Source organism: Rhinatrema bivittatum, chromosome 4 (genome assembly GCF_901001135.1).
Source record: "Rhinatrema bivittatum chromosome 4, aRhiBiv1.1, whole genome shotgun sequence".
Lineage (NCBI taxonomy): Eukaryota > Metazoa > Chordata > Amphibia > Gymnophiona > Rhinatrematidae > Rhinatrema > Rhinatrema bivittatum.
Window position 1 is genome coordinate 138,728,254 of NC_042618.1, and position 16,724 is coordinate 138,744,977.

The following is a 16,724-nucleotide window of genomic DNA, read 5'->3' on the forward strand; positions in this document are numbered from 1 at the left end:
CCAATTAAGGAGCGGATTGGGAGGGAACTTCCCTAACCCTAACCCTACCCTTCCTACCTTTTCCCCTCTCCTCCCTGACCCCTAACCTAAACCTAACTATCCCCTATTTTTTTGTTTCCATACTTACTGCTCCTCTGGAGCAGAAGTATCTTCCGGCACACACTTCCCTGGGGCAGTGTCTAATGGCTCTGTCCCTGCCCCTCCCCCACCAGACCATGCCCCTGCCCCGCCCCTTTCTTTAGGCCTGGCACTTTGGTGCGTATCGGTAGTTACGTGGGTGGCCGGGCCCTTTAGAAAATGCATGCGGCGCGCGCAGGGCCCAGCCACACGCGTTACTCCCGAAATTTACGCACAGGGCCTTTAAAATCCAGGCTATAGTTGCTGCTGCTGTAAATGAGGAGGTCAGGTTTTTATTACTCTCTGAATTATGTTTTTCCTTTTGCAATGGGTCAATCGTAAAAGAAATGGTAGCCTACAAGGATAAAAGCCTAGAACCTTCAGGTTAGCTTACCGAAGGAACTCCGCATTCAGGCAGCTGGGGCAGTCCCTCCTTCAGCTGCTCTGATCTCCTTCAGCTGTTCCAGTGGCCCAGCGTGCACAGGGCCTCCTTCAGCTGCTTCTTCCGAGGCCCCGCGTCTTCAGGCAGGCTCTCGGATCAAGGCCTTTTTTTCACTGCCCTGCTCCCGTGAGCCTGCCACATGCTATGCTTTAAGGTCCTGCACCTTCTTTGGAGACCCCCTCCTCTACCTGTGTGCTTGCAGAGCCAAACGCTGCGTTGCTGCCAGCCCGCCGGGGAACATCCTCTGCGCGGCGGCGGGGCCTTGCCGGATTCTGCGCACGGTGGAGGTAAAATGTGCCTGAGGGTGGAAATCTGCGGAAATTCTGCCTTCTGCAGGATTCCTCCAGGAATAGATATTGTTCTTGTAGGCAGTGGTAGTTTTCTGAAGGAGAAAAAAATGTGGTACCAGATTGGGGCCAGCGGCGGCTCCCACCTTCCACTCCAGCTGCGATGAGGAAAAGACAGCAAATTCTAAACGTTTCCAGGCCGGTGACTTGGCTTGACCTGGCAGAAAACCACCACTGACTGAAGACATTCAGAGGCATGAGATTGAAGAGCTGTCTGATCCTCAAAAGGTTTTTGGAGCTAACCAATTGTTTTGATTTGAATGCAGAGCTTTCCTGTCTGTAAGCTCTGAGGCAGAAGCAAAGCTGTGAGGTGCAGCTGGTTTTGGTAGAGCAGGGCGGGCAAACATTTTTTGTGCTTGGGCCACATTACAAGTTCTCATCCACGCCAGAGGCTGGGACCCCCCCCCCCTTGGAGCTCTTTGAGCATGTGCGGTCTCCTTTGGAGATTCTCGAGTTGGGGGGGGGGGGTATCCCTTGGAGCCCCTCAAGAGAAAGGAAACGTTAGAAATACACACAGTTTACTGATGTTTTATTACTGCCTTCTTTATTTCACTACCATCCCTTTCCCTTCCTTGCCTTGCCGCCTAGGCCCTTTCTTCCCTCTTCTCCCCAGCAGGTTAAGTCCCCACAGGTGAAAACAAAAATTCTCCCTAGCCTGGTTCAGCCTGAGGATTAACTTGCTGGGTCCATCTCCCCACTGCACCCCACCCTATCCCTTGATATTATTACTGTGACTCTTTCCCCTGCCCCAGCGGTTTATTCCAATCTGAAAGTTAATTTGCTGTGCCTGGCTCCCCCCCAGTCCCTGCGGTTTTGCAGCAGCTCTTCCTCCACACCGTGATTTGTACTTAATTGCAGGCTGCCTCCAAATCCAAGCCCCCCCCCCAGGTCTGAGGAGCAGAGCCATAGCCAGCCTAGGGCCGATATAGCCTTGGCCATAGGTGCCATCCTCGAGGGGCCCCGTCACTTTCAAAATTTGATAGACAATCCGCCGGCCTCCCCTCTACTGTTGAATTTTGGCGCCTCAAGAGCTCAGTTGCCAGGGGGAGAAGAGCTGCTGTACTTGCTTCTGGAGTCCGGGCGGGGGTAGAGTGGCGGTGGCCCCCAAATTGGGACAAAAAAAAATCACCCCACGTTGCCCCCTGCTCCTGTGCAGTCAGTTGCAGAGGGGCCCATGAAGCTGCAAGATGCAGCACGGGCCTCCCATCCCCGGAAGTCAGGAGCACACTCTGCCAAGCAGTGTTGGCCTCCTTCACGGCATTTAGGGAGAGCGTGAGCCGTGAAAACAAAACATCGGCCTCTTGTCCCATTCCCGCAGCCTGAAGTAGTACTGCCCTTGGAGCTGCATCGGCTTCCCGCCCCAACTCAGCAGTCAGAATGAGCGCGGCCCACAGATCAACAAAAACAGCATCCACCTTCCACCTCCTGGAAGTCGGGAGGAGCCAGCCCATGAAGTAACATGGGCCTCCTTCAGCTCCCCCGCATTTTAAAAGAGCATGGCCCACAGACTAAAAAAAAACCCAAAACAAAACAAAGGCCTCCTATTCTGCCCCTACAAAGAGAAAGAGAGAGAAAGAAAAAGCATGTGTATGTGTGTTTGTGATTGAGCATGTGTGAGAGAGAGTGAACACGCATGTGTGTAATATGTGTGTGTGTGCATGACTGAGCATGTGAGATTGAAAGAGCATGTGTGTGTATGATTGAACATGTGAGAAAGCAAACGAGCATTTGGGTGCATGACTAAGCATGTGTGAGAGCAAACAAGCACGTGTATATAATTGAGCATGTGTGAGAGCAAACAAGCATTTTATGTGTATAATTGTATATGTAAAAGAGAAAACAAGCGTGCGCATGATTATGCATATAAGAGAGATTGAGCAAATGCATATGTGTGTGTATGTGTGTGAGAGAGTGAATGAGCATGTTTGTGTTAGAGAGAGGGGAGAATGTTTGTATGCAACAAACAGCTCCCCCCACCACCCTGCTAATTCACGACAATCTTAGAGCATCTGGAAATCAAAAGTTCCCAGGTATGGAAATCAGGGGATTTATTTATCCCTGTTAGTTTTAATTATTGAGTAATATTTAATGTATCTTCTGTTTTGAAATATTTTATTGCCATATGGAAAAGTTTTATATGAGTTTTTAATTACTGGATGCCGTTCTATTTGTCAGCTGTTTTGAAATATTTCTTTTTATTAATATGGTTTTACTATTATGATTGATGTTTTATATTTCTTTATTTTATTGTTTGATATTTTATGATGAATGGCGATGTTTCTGTTTTTCCCTTGTTGCACTGCATACAGAGTCTGATTTTTTGTGGTTTCCAGTTCACATTTCTTTCTATAATTTATGGTCTCTTTATTTTGTATTTAGTGAGGGTCTGTCTATGTTCTATACATATGACAGAAGTGAGGTATTCTGCTAGCGTGTATTATCTGTGAAAGGATCAATAGCAGCCTGGCTTGCTTTGTTTTCCTAATAGGAGGTATATTGGTGTTTTAGGACCTGCTGTTATATAGTGTTGCCTTTTATAAGTAGGATATTTACTATCTGAGTGCTGGAAGTTAGGGCTGTCCTGATATGGGAGATTTACAATATTGTACAGTGGACACTTGATTTACGAACTCAATTCGTTCCAGAGGGCTGGTTGTAACTCAAGTTGGTTGTAAGTCAAGACTATTTTTTCCGTAAGAAATAAAGGAAATACCCATAATGCATTCTGAACCTTCCAAAGCACCCCTTACCTAACATTTTCATAATAAAAAAGGGTTGTATAATGTGCGTAATTACCAGAAACACCTATAATTTTCCTAGTGTACTCACCAAAGGTTATAAAATGTGTCTAGCCTACCAGAAACAACAATTTCATACTGTACTCACTATTCAAGTTGACATCTTTGGCTTGCAGGAAGGGAGGAGGGAGAGCATTTCCCCCTTCCCCACCCCCTCAGAGCACATCTCTGGCCCCCAAACACTCATTTCCCCCTCCAAGCATACTCGCTCCTCCCCTCCTGATACCTTGCTGTAGCCAGCTGAGTGCTACACTCCCTTTCTGCTGCTGCACAGAAGCTTCCTTGGTCACCAGTGATGCTGTTGCTTGCTGCATTGCCAAGCCGGGTCTGCCTATGTGCTCCTGTGAACATTTGCAGCTCTGGGAGCACCTGAGATGGACAGGCCTCATCGGCAGCAGCAGCAGCAGCCAATCACTGCAACAGCAGAGCAGAAGTCCCACCCACCAAGCCCAAAAAAATGTGATTGACAGGAAAAAATGCCCAGTTAGAAGAAACTGCAAGCACGAACATATACACATGGCCTCGGCTGGCATTCAGGTTGTAACTCAAGACTTTGGTTGTAATTCAAAACTAAAATTTTGGTTGTAACTCAAGTTGTTTGTAAGTCAAGCAGGTTGTAACTCGAGGGTCCACTGTAATTGCAATTCAATACATGGTTTTCCAAGGGTGAAACCCACACCCAACATGCACTGCCATAGACCTAATACCATATGGGTTCCAAGTGTCTTTTTTATTTTTTTTGCAGGGTTTCAGTTTGGCACCACAGCAGTACATATACATATAATAAACATGTGATAAGTGATTTTTTTTTACCTCAAAGTCCTTTCTCATGTAAAAGCTGTTATTATAAATGAAAGATTTTGAATTGTGTATGGGGAGGGTGCATCTGGGGAGGAGGTGGGTGCAAGGCTATAAATTTCACCTAGGGTGCTTAATACCTATACACCAGCCCTAGGGAAGAGTAGAAGGCATGATTGGTTGGAAGATGACCGTGGAAGATGAGCGAGGGGGGAGGGGAAGAGGAGGATTTGGAGATGAGGGGTTTTCAAGAGCACAAGAAAAGATGCAGCTGTTGAAAAGAAGGACAAGGTGAGCTGGAGATGGTAAAAGGAGAAACTCAGTGAGGGGAAGATGGAGGATAGAGGGGGCAATATAGGGAGGTGTAGGATTGGCACAGAGAACTGGAGGGAGAGAAGGGGGGAATGAAATCTAGATGAGTGAATTGAGAGACAGAGATAAAGAGAAGGAAGTAAAAGAAGAAAAGGGAAAGATTGATATTAGACAGAGGCATAGGGGAGGCACTGAAAAGACAGGAGAGAGATAAAACAGAACTTGAACAGGAGACCCGGTAAAGGAGTTAGGAGACCAAGAAGAGGAAAGCAATAAAAAAAGATGAGGACCAAAGTGATTAGAAAAATAAAAGTACAGACAGCCAGAGTAGAAAAAGCATTTTATATTCAGTTTAGTGGATGGACTATGCCGACTTTGGGAATATGCAGCTCATGATATCTTATTTTGCACAACACAGGAGGAAATGTATTTCTGTTTCTCTTTCTCTGGTGTTGCATGGCATGCAGAATCTGGTTTCCTGGGGTTTCCAGTTCAGTTTTTGAATGTAGGGTTATGGTGCCAGGATCCCTGTATTGGTTCCGATTGAACTGGAAGCCCATAAGTGCAGGAGGAAACTGCTGGATCAAAATAACAATGAAAATGAAAGCCCTACTTAACAGAGTTTTCTGGCTCGTGGGGGTCGTGTGTTATGTTCAGCTGAAGGCGTCCTTTTTTACTTGGCCATAGGTGCCAAATAGCCTGGCTACGGCTCTGCTGAGGAGAGAGCAGACCCCGGGCTACAAGAACTTTTCCCTTTGCAAACCCCCCCCCCCCCCAGCCAATGTTCCAGCCCTTACCTTCAGGGCTGAGGGAGGGAAGAAATCAGCAGAGGAAGCAGGCTGAAAAGCTGGCTGCCACTTCTGCAAGTTGCAGCTGTTAAGCACAAGGAGGTTCTTGCTGCATCTGATAGGTTTACACAGAAAAAGCACCTGCACCAATGCTCTGACGACCTACTTCCCTGTATGCCTGACATCATCATTGAAGGTCAGATGTCTCGCTTTTCAGTGCATCATCAAGGGTAACTCAGGCCTTCGATGATGACCTTGGACGCTTGGGCAGACGAGTCAGCGTTGGCAGGCTGCACATAATACAGCTTTGGCAGAGGTAAGCAGGCTGGAAGAAAGATGTTGATGGAGCAGATTTGGCCTGTAAGCCTTAGTTTGCCCACCCTTGTTGTAGAGGGGAGAATGGCCAGTTGTAGTGGTGATTTTTCCAACAGGTTGCCAACCTGGAACCTTTTTGAACTTGCTTCCTTCTTGACAGTACAGCTGGAGTGGAAGGTGGAGGCTGCCTGCCGCTTTCCCCAGACTGGTACCGCTTAGATGCTGATGTCCTTCTTGGGTCTTCCCAGTGCAGGCTCCTTTATTTCCCCATCTACATCCTCTTAACACCAGGATCGTTATTGACATATAAGTCAGCTGGCTCTGAACAACATGCATTGATATCAGTTTTCTGCTCTCCTGAAGCTCTCCATTCTTCCTTGACCTCCTTACCTGGAGTGTAATAGGTCTCTCACTTCTGCTTTCTACAAGGACAAGCAGTCCCTATGTGTTAAACTTAATTGTATGCTCCTTAGAAGCCAGCAAGAGGAAAAGAGATCTGCATATGCTCGGTTTAACAATCTTATGCTGTTTAGCATGCCCTTGTAATTAACATGCTCATCCTATTTAGCCAGTCAATTTTGCATTTTGATGTAGGAGAATAACGTTTACCATAAGAACACTACATCTTATTGCATCACTTGTTAAATGGCTTTTTAATATGTTGATTAAATGTTTTGCAAGTTTTATTCCATAGGCTCCTAAGCCTTTTAATTATAATTGCTATGACATTTATTGCATTCTTAGTAGCAATGAAAAGATCAGGGAAAGGTGTGGATGACTGATGCACTCATATTTCCATGAGAGAGAGAGGAAAAAGCCACTGCTGTGGTGAGAGGAGGGAGGAGAAAATTGACCCTGTGGAGAGAGGAGAGAGAGGGGAGCTAAACTACTGAACTGCAACAGTGGTATGAAGAGAGTGGAAAAAGCAATCAAGCTCTGATTGTGTGAAGTAGGGGTAGAGAACAATTAAGCTGCCACGGAGAGAGGAGAGAACATCAAAACTACTGTGGAGAGGTAAAAAGAAACAGGTGAGAGCAACTGACCTGTCTAAGTAAGAAGATAGAGACTTGCCAAAGTGAGACAAGTGAGAAGAGAGCAACTACAATCCGAGGTGAGAAGAGGCAGGTCACAGCATGTAAACTGCCGAGGTGAGGTGAGAAGAAACAAGAAAGAGCAATTGAACTGCTGAAATGAGAAAAGGGCAAAGAGAACATTTGAGCCCTGAGGTGAGAAGAGGGAGGAGAGAGCAATTGATCTGTTGTAGTGAGAAGAGAAAAATGCTGAATCAACAAATCATCTATTTCTACTCTCTGATAGCAACAGAAGATTTATCGGCACAAGATAAATGGTCATCATTTGACAATCAAAACTGGAGATAAGCAAAATTATTGCTAAACTAAAACCTGCTACACATCCCCTTGATCCGATACCAGCAACTTTACTAAAACAAATAAACCAGTCAATAACCCCTACGAGCACAACGCTAGTCAACCTTGCCCTTGAGGAAGGTTATATGCAAAAAGTGCAGGAGGAGGGTCAATCCTGACAAAAGACTCCGAATGGATTTTGAAAGTAGATAAAGGTTTTTATTCATTTATGAGGCAACTCCACTGATTCAAATCCCAAGCACTGCTTAACGGCGTCCCCCGACACGGTCCCGTGTTTCGCCTAGGGCTGCATCGGGAGGGTAACGCCAACTGGGTTTCTCAATAGAAAGGCTAAAACAAATTAAACAAAACGTCAGGATGCTATATAGGACTTACGCCGAGTAAAAATACAAACAATGATCATTCACAATAACTCTTACCTGACAGCTTGGTTTTCTGAATTCTGACAGGGAGCGCACTAACCCTAGACGCTGTCAGATATTTGAAAAATAGCAGTGGCGCCAAAATCACAGGTGAACCAATGACTTGGGAAAATTATCCCCGTTCATTGGTTCCCGTTCCTGTGAGGTGCCCTAGCAGCATAGTATGTGACCAGTACTGACTGTGAGAGATCTTATGTAAACAGAAACCATTCTATCTCCCGATTGAGTCCCTTGGGGGTTACTGAATCTAGGGTAAATATCCACCGCTGTTGAATGCGTCCTAACTGTTCTGCATAACACCCCCCTCGAGCAGGACGTGGGAACACTTCAATGACACTGAACTTGAGGTCGGCGAGGTTATGAGATTTGTTTACCCAATGTTCTACCAAGGGTTCGTTCTCTCTTGCGTGCCGGATGTTAGAGCAATGCTCTATGATGCGTGTTTTAACCATTCTCGTGGTTTTGCCTACGTATATTAGAGGGTACGGACAAATGATCACGTAGATGACTCCTGAGGCGGTGCAGTCAGAATAGGAGCGAAGTGGAAAAACTCTATGAGATGTTGGATGAATGAATGAAGTGGTAGATTGTGTGTATGAACAGACTGTACAATGCCCACAGGGGTGGTGTCCGAATATGGTGGGTGGATACCGTTGCTGCACTAAGTCTGCATGAACAAGTTTGTCGCGTAAATTTTTTCCCCGCCGGTACGTGAACCGTAGGGGGCCAGGGAATACCAACTGCATGGAAAGTGCACGCCAGTGTTTGCGGATCATGATTGTGACTTGACGACTAAGTGTAGAGAATGGCAAAATACAGTTTGTAACTGGGGTATCAGAGCTAGAATGTGGGAGAAACAGCAAATCACGGTTAGTAAATAAGGCCCGTTTCATGGCTCGCCTGACTACCCGCTTAGGATATCCACGGGTCAGAAACCGCGCTGACATGATTTCTGCCTGAAGGAGAAACTCTTCACGGGTGGAACATAACCTACGAAGTCTGAAAAATTGACCCGTGGGGATGTTGCTTCTTAAGGGGCTAGGATGACAGCTGTGAAACTCCAAAAGTGTGTTTCTGTCTGTGTCTTTACGATGGATAGTGGTCAGAAATTGGGCATTGTGAACTAAGACTGTAATGTCTAAAAAGGCTATCTGTGATTGATGCCAACTGAAATTAAATTGCAAATTAGAGTCTTGGGCATTAAGCCAATCAATAAAGAGAAACAACTGTATTTCTGTACCTAGCCAGACCATAAACACGTCGTCAATAAATCTTAACCAGGTTGCAATGTATTGAAACCCTTCTGATGGATATATCTGGGAGTCTTCAAACTCTGCCACGAAAAGGCAGGCTAAACTGGGGGCCATAGTGGCCCCCATCGCCGTGCCTTTTACCTGTAGATAAAATTTGTCCTGAAATCTGAAATAATTTTGTGTGAGGGCTAAAGATGCCAGCGTGACTAACAATGAAGTTGGAATTCTCTGGGGATTTGTACGAGTGTTTAATACTTTCTCGATGATCCTAAGAGCCTCTAGTTGGGGAATGTTGGTATAGAGAGAGACTATGTCCAAGGTGACTAACAGAAACGGTTCCGTGGGAAACGGGGTGGAATGTAAAAGTGTGATAAAGTGCGCTGAGTCCCTTATGTAAGACCTGATCTGTGGTACAAATGGCTTGAGAAAAAGATCCACAAATTGAGACAAGGGTTCCAATAATGAACCGATGCCGGCCACGATAGGACGGCCAGGTGGATGTTGAAGATCCTTGTGAACCTTAGGTACCGTGTAAAAAACCGGAATAATAGGGTGGTCAGTGATCAAAAATTTAGCCTCTCTAGGAGTTAAAATGCGGCGGTCAACTGCCTGCTCCACAATCACCTTAATCTCCTGGAGTAGCTGTGGGGTAGGGTCCTCCAAAAGTACTTGATAAAAGGAGGTGTCAGAAAGTTGACGTGTAGCTTCCAACAGGTAATCATCCCTATCTTGTATGACTATGCCCCCACCCTTATCCGCTGGCTTTACTATAATGGAAGGGTCATTCTGCAAATTTACCAACGCTTGAGATTCCTGTCTGGTAAGGTTAAATTGAGTATAATGCCGGGCAGAGGCCAGCCCCCTCAGATCCTGGTCCACCAGCCTCTCAAAAGTTACGAGAAGCGGATCGCCAGGGCCCGGGGGGATCCACCTTGACTTCGGCCGAACTAAAGAATGGTCAGAGGGTGAGGGGACATCAGCAAAAAATTGCTTAATCTTCAACAGTCTACAAAACCGGTAAATATGTACTTTATAATCAAATAAGTTCATAGGTACCGTGGGGACAAATGACAAACCCTTGGTTAATACCTTCAGTTCAAGGGTTGAAAGTGGTCTAGATGACAAATTGAACACTGAAGAATGCTCTAAAGCCACAGCGGTGGATATTTACCCTAGATTCAGTAACCCCCAAGGGACTCAATCGGGAGATAGAATGGTTTCTGTTTACATAAGATCTCTCACAGTCAGTACTGGTCACATACTATGCTGCTAGGGCACCTCACAGGAACGGGAACCAATGAACGGGGATAATTTTCCCACGTCATTGGTTCACCTGTGATTTTGGCGCCACTGCTATTCTTCAAATATCTGACAGCGTCTAGGGTTAGTGCGCTCCCTGTCAGAATTCAGAAAACCAAGCTGTCAGGTAAGAGTTATTGTGAATGATCATTGTTTGTATTTTTACTCGGCGTAAGTCCTATATAGCATCCTGACGTTTTGTTTAATTTGTTTTAGCCTTTCTATTGAGAAACCCAGTTGGCGTTACCCTCCCGATGCAGCCCTAGGCGAAACACGGGACCGTGTCGGGGGACGCCGTTAAGCAGTGCTTGGGATTTGAATCAGTGGAGTTGCCTCATAAATGAATAAAAACCTTTATCTACTTTCAAAATCCATTCGGAGTCTTTTGTCAGGATTGACCCTCCTCCTGCACTTTTTGTTTGATGTGAGATTATTTCAAAGTGCAGTCTGCTCTGATATACTTACGGAAGGTTATATGCCCCATGGCCTAAAACAAGCAATTATAAAATCTATTTTAAAAAACAAATCTGGAAGTCTTGATGATTGGAATAACTACTGTCCAATCTCCAACTTAACCTTCATTGCAAAAATACTTGAAAAAGCAGTCCTGACCCAACTTGAAAACCATCTTGAAGACAATAAGACACTTTACCCTAACCAATTTGGATTCCGGAAAAACCACTCAACTGAAACTCTTCTCCAATCCTTAACTGACCAATTTTACAAGTTTTGACTCAAATGAATCATACTGCTATGCCCTGATTGATCTAATAGCTGCCTTCGACACTGTGGACCATAGCCGGCTTTGCCAACAATTGAAAAACATTGGGATTGACGGAATTGTACTAAAATGGTTCACCTCTTTCCTCACACACAGATCATTCCAAATAAAACTACATAATTACTTGTCTGACATCTTCCAAATCACAACTGTTTTACCCCAAGGATTTGCCCTATCAGCAACATTATTTAATATCTACATGCTGCCCATATGCAAATTACTGACAGACCTGGGTTTAAACATTTTCCTTAATGCAGATGTTCTACAATTCTATATCCCCCTAACAAAATCTTTTGAAAACACATCTCTAATCTCTGAATATATGATTAAAATAAAAGAAAAATTAGCTCAATGGAAACTCTCGATGAACCCCAATAAAACTGAAATAATCTGGTTGAGCCACAACCCACAAAGAACTATACCCCCAGAGATAGATCTCAGAAGTTGCAAAGTAACTCCATAACTCAAGTGAGAGATCTAGGTGTCCAAATTGTTGAAAATTTAACAATGAAAATCCACATAAGCAAACTAATTACATCTGGTTTCTACACGCTTTGGATTTTGAGCTGATTAAAACCTCTAGTAAACACTACAGATTTAAGAACAGTTTTACAATCCTTTATTTTCTCTAACCTTGACTACTGTAATTTAGGGATGTGAATCGTGTCCTCGATCGTCTTAACGATCGATTTCGGCTGGGAGGGGGAGGGAATCGTATTGTTGCCGTTTGGGGGGGTAAAATATCGTGAAAAATCGTGAAAAATCGTGAAAAATCTAAAAATCTAAAAATCGCAAAACCGGCACATTAAAACCCCCTAAAACCCACCCCCGACCCTTTAAATTAAATCCCCCACCCTCCCGAACCCCCCCCAAATGACTTAAATAACCTGCGGGTCCAGCGGCGGTCCGGAACGGCAGCGGTCCGGAACGGGCTCCTGCTCCTCAATCTTGTTGTCTTCAGCCGGCGCCATTTTCCAAAATGGCGGCGAAAAATGGCGGCGGCCATAGACGAACACGATTGGACGGCAGGAGGTCCTTCCGGACCCCCGCTGGACTTTTGGCAAGTCTCGTGGGGGTCAGGAGGCCCCCCACAAGCTGGCCAAAAGTTCCTGGAGGTCCAGCGGGGGTCAGGGAGCGATTTCCCGCCGCGAATCGTTTTCGTACGGAAAATGGCGCCGGCAGGAGATCGACTGCAGGAGGTCGTTCAGCGAGGCGCCGGAACCCTCGCTGAATGACCTCCTGCAGTCGATCTCCTGCCGGCGCCATTTTCCGTACGAAAACGATTCGCGGCGGGAAATCGCTCCCTGACCCCCGCTGGACCTCCAGGAACTTTTGGCCAGCTTGTGGGGGGCCTCCTGACCCCCACGAGACTTGCCAAAAGTCCAGCGGGGGTCCGGAAGGACCTCCTGCCGTCCAATCGTGTTCGTCTATGGCCGCCGCCATTTTTCGCCGCCATTTTGGAAAATGGCACCGGCTGAAGACAACAAGATTGAGGAGCAGGAGCCCGTTCCGGACCGCTGCCGTTCCGGACCGCCGCTGGACCCGCAGGTTATTTAACTCATTTGGGGGGGGGGTTCGGGAGGGTGGGGGATTTAATTTAAAGGGTCGGGGGTGGGTTTTAGGGGGTTTTAGTGTGCCGGCTCACGATTCTAACGATTTATAACGATAAATCGTTAGAATCTCTATTGTATTGTGTTCCATAACAGTTTAAGACGATATTAAAATTATCGGACGATAATTTTAATCGTCCTAAAACGATTCACATCCCTACTGTAATTCATTATTTCTAGGTCTTCCGACTAGTCACCTAAAACCTTTGCAACGTCTGCAAAATGCTACAGCTAGACTATTGTCTGGAGCAAGAAGATTTGACCACATCACCCCAGTACTGATGGCGATACATTGGCTTCCTGTACAGTCAAGAATTCATTATAAATTTCTAACAATAATATTTAATAACATCAACCGGAATAACAACGATCTATTAGGAATAACTTTTAAACCCCACAACCGCTATGAACCTTCAGATCACAGAATGAAGGCCTCCTCAAAATCCCGAACTTAAGAGACTCTCACCTAACTCTAACTAGAGATAGAGTAATCTCAATTGCTGGCCCAAAACTTTAGAATTCCATGCCAGAAGAACTTTGAATATTAACATATAAAAAAAGAAATTCAAAAGTGATTTAAAAACTTGGCTATTCAAAAATGCCTTCCACTTGACTGAAACACCCATTTCCCCATGCCTCAGATAACCTATATATTTCTTGTACAATAACCTCCCCCCTTGCAATTCCCTTTAATCCTGCTCTGTCTTCATATTTGATATCTTTCGTTGTATTTCCTCTGTTTCTCTGAATGTTTTCCATCTTTTAACATACATTATATTTTATATGTTTTATCTGTAAACCATTATCAACTAGTGATTGTCACATGGAATGACAGTATATAAAACATGCAAATAAATAAATAAATACATAAATAACCTTCTTATAGCTCCCCCATCATATTTTTACAACTAACCATATTTCATGACATCCCACCACATTCCTTTCTACCATTATGACAAGTAATCAGGCTCCAGCCTAATCTCCATTGGTAATTTGTTACATAAAACAGATACCATCACTGAAAAAGCTTGAGCCTAAATTCAAACCCCCATTATATCATTAAAGGTTGGACTGTAGTTGCCTCCTTAGTATATATCAACTCAATTTCTCTATATGATGCTCTTAACCCTCAAGACTCAGGGAGGATAACTTTGAAACATGCATGCATGTGCCTATATAAGTGTTGTGATGGAGTGACCCTATTTTCCCCCTTTAAATCCAACAGAGGGAGAGATCTGTGTGGGTGGAACCCTGTTCAAAGGAGAATAAATTGGTGAGCCCAGCTGGGATCAGGAGGCCCTGCGTCTCCAGGAGCAAGGAGCACCTGACCCTCTCTGACGTTTTGTGTCTATACTGTCCTGAGGTAAGGCAGTCTACTATTATGTTAAAGTGCTGAGTATGTTAATAAAATTTGAAATTGCATTAGAAAAGGCTGAAGTTAGTGTGGTTTTCTTCTCCAGCCTAACTGATTTGCTCAGTCACCCTCACACGTGTGTATATGGACACATGAAAATCTCCTGTATTTTATAAATTGTGTGTATCTGATATACACATTATAAAAAACACATAAGTGCACCCTGCAACATGTACATGCATTTAAAAATAATGTGCAAATATATATATTGCAGTTATTCAGATAAATTCCGATGTATCCAGCTACGTAGAATCACTTATCTGGATAAGTTTCAATTTATTCAGCTAAGTGATGGCTAAATGTTGCTACTTATCCAGATAAATTGGACTTTGTCCAGATAAATGTCGCTTTCAAGATTTAGTCAAATAAATCAGAATTTATGCAGGTAAGAAGTGTGCAACTGCTATACTCGCATATTTAAACATCTAACTTAAGAAATACATTCATGGAAATTTTACCTGCGTAATTTACACGCATTTACCATCTCCCCAAAGTTGGCTTTTTCATGTGTAGGTCAGGAGATTTTCTAATATGCGCATGACAATGAAATTACCAGTTTTACCAATTAGTCTACCAGTTCGCCCAGTCTATCTGCAGCTCATGAAGACCCTCCTGGCTCTTCAGCCTGAATTGCCCCATTTCACCCATTTCACCCATTTCACCCACCCAGCCTGAATTGACCCCCCACCCAGTCAGTATTTCACTTTTAAGACATTTATTATCACTTACTCCAGATATAGAGGAGGTGTAAATATATGTGAGTAAGCTGCCAAACCTACAAGCATAAATTGTTTATAAAATAGCAACCTACTCGCATAAATGTTGGCCCCACCCTGAAACACCCTTGGCTCTCCCCTTTTTCATACAAGCAAATTTATTCATGTAGCCTTACTTACATGTAATTTTGAGGTTATAAGATAACATATATGCGAGTATATGCTATTTACATGTGTATGTTTATAGACATTTTATAGACCACCTTTTACTAATGATAGCCTTTAGGTGGATTACAACAAATTTAAAGCAAAACAATACCATATGAAACAATTATACAGTTCTAATCAAATTTACAATTACAACAGCATTAAAAGTCCAAAGGTATATAACTTATAGTCCTTATTCAAAATTCAGGTAGTTAAGCCAGCCAGAACAGTGAAGTTTTCTGTAGGGAAGGCCGGCGCAACTCCTTGAAAATTCACCAGTAAATGTCAACATGTAGATTAAGAGCATAAGAACATAAGATTTGCCATACTGGGTCAGACCAAGGGTCCATCAAGCTCAGCAGCCTGTTTCCAACAGTGGCCAATCCAAGTGGCAAGTACCAGGCAAGTACCCAAACATTAAATAGATCTCCAGCTTATTAATTAATAGCTTATTAATTAATTGATAGCATTTTATGGATTGTTCCTCTAGGAGCTTATCCAAACTTATCCAAACCCAGTTACGCTAACTGCAGTAACCAAATCCTTTGGAAATGAATTCCAGAGCTTAACTATGTGCTGAGTGAAAAATAATTGTCTTTGATTTGTTTTAAATGAGCTGCTTGCTAACTTCATGGAATGCCCAAAAGTAAATAACCAATCTACATTAACCTTTCAAGTCCTTTCATGATTTTGTAGACCTGTATCATATCCCACCCTCAGTCGTCGCTTCTCCAAACTGAACAGCCCTAACTTTCCTCATAAGGGAGCCATTCCATGCCCCTTATCATTTTGGTCACCCTTCTCTGCACTTTCACTAGTACAAATATATCTTTTTTGAGATGTGGCGACAAGAATTACACAGCGTATTCAAGGTGTGGTCTCACCATGGAGCGATACAGAGGCATTATGACATCCACCATTTTATTTGCCATTCCCTTCCTAATAATTCCTAATATTCTGTTAGCTTTTTTGATTGCCACAGCACATTGAACTGACAATTTCAATGTATTATCCACTATGGTACTTAGATCTCTTTCCTGGTTGGTAATTCCTAAGATAGAACCTAACATTGTGTAACTACAGCAAAGGTTATTTTTCCCTATCTGCATCACCTTGCACTTGTCCACATTAAATTTCATCTATCATTTGGAAGCCCAATCTTCCAGTTTCCTCCTGCAATTTCTCACAATCGCTTGAGATTTAACTACACTGCATAATTTTGTGTTATCTGTGAATTTGATCACCTCTTCATTGTACCCCTTTATAGATCATTTATAAATATATTAAAAAGCATTGATCGAAGTACAGATCCCTGAGGCACTCCACTGTTTACCTTTTTCCACTGTGAAAACAGACCATTTAATCCTACTCTCTGTTTCCTGCCTTTTAACCAGTTTGCAATCCACAAAAAGACATTGTCTCCTATCTTATGACATTTTAGTTTTCTTAGAAGCTTCTCATGAAGGATTTTGTTGAACGCCTTCTGAAAATCTGAATACACCACAACTACCGGTTCACCTTTGTTCACACGTCTATTCACCCCTTCAAAAAAATGCAGGAGATTTGTGAGACAAGACTTCCCTTGGGTAAATCTATGCTGGTTGTGTCCCATCAAACCATGTCTATCTAAATGTTTTGTGATTTTATTCTTTATAACAGTTTCTACAATTTTTCCCAGCACTGAAATCAGGCTCATCAGTCTATAGTTTCCCGGATC

The 16,724-nt window shown here is 43.7% G+C and overlaps 1 protein-coding gene across 2 annotated transcripts in view; it reads left to right on the top strand.

The window, feature by feature from the left end:
- The window catches only part of SPTB (spectrin beta, erythrocytic), a 273,420-nt gene that overhangs the window by 19,330 nt on the left and 237,366 nt on the right, over window positions 1-16,724 (top strand). For both annotated transcript variants that reach the window (XM_029598897.1, XM_029598898.1), the window contains exon 2: window positions 13,896-14,033. The gene's annotated coding sequence lies outside the window, so the exon portion shown is untranslated. The remainder of the gene's footprint in view (window positions 1-13,895; window positions 14,034-16,724) is intronic.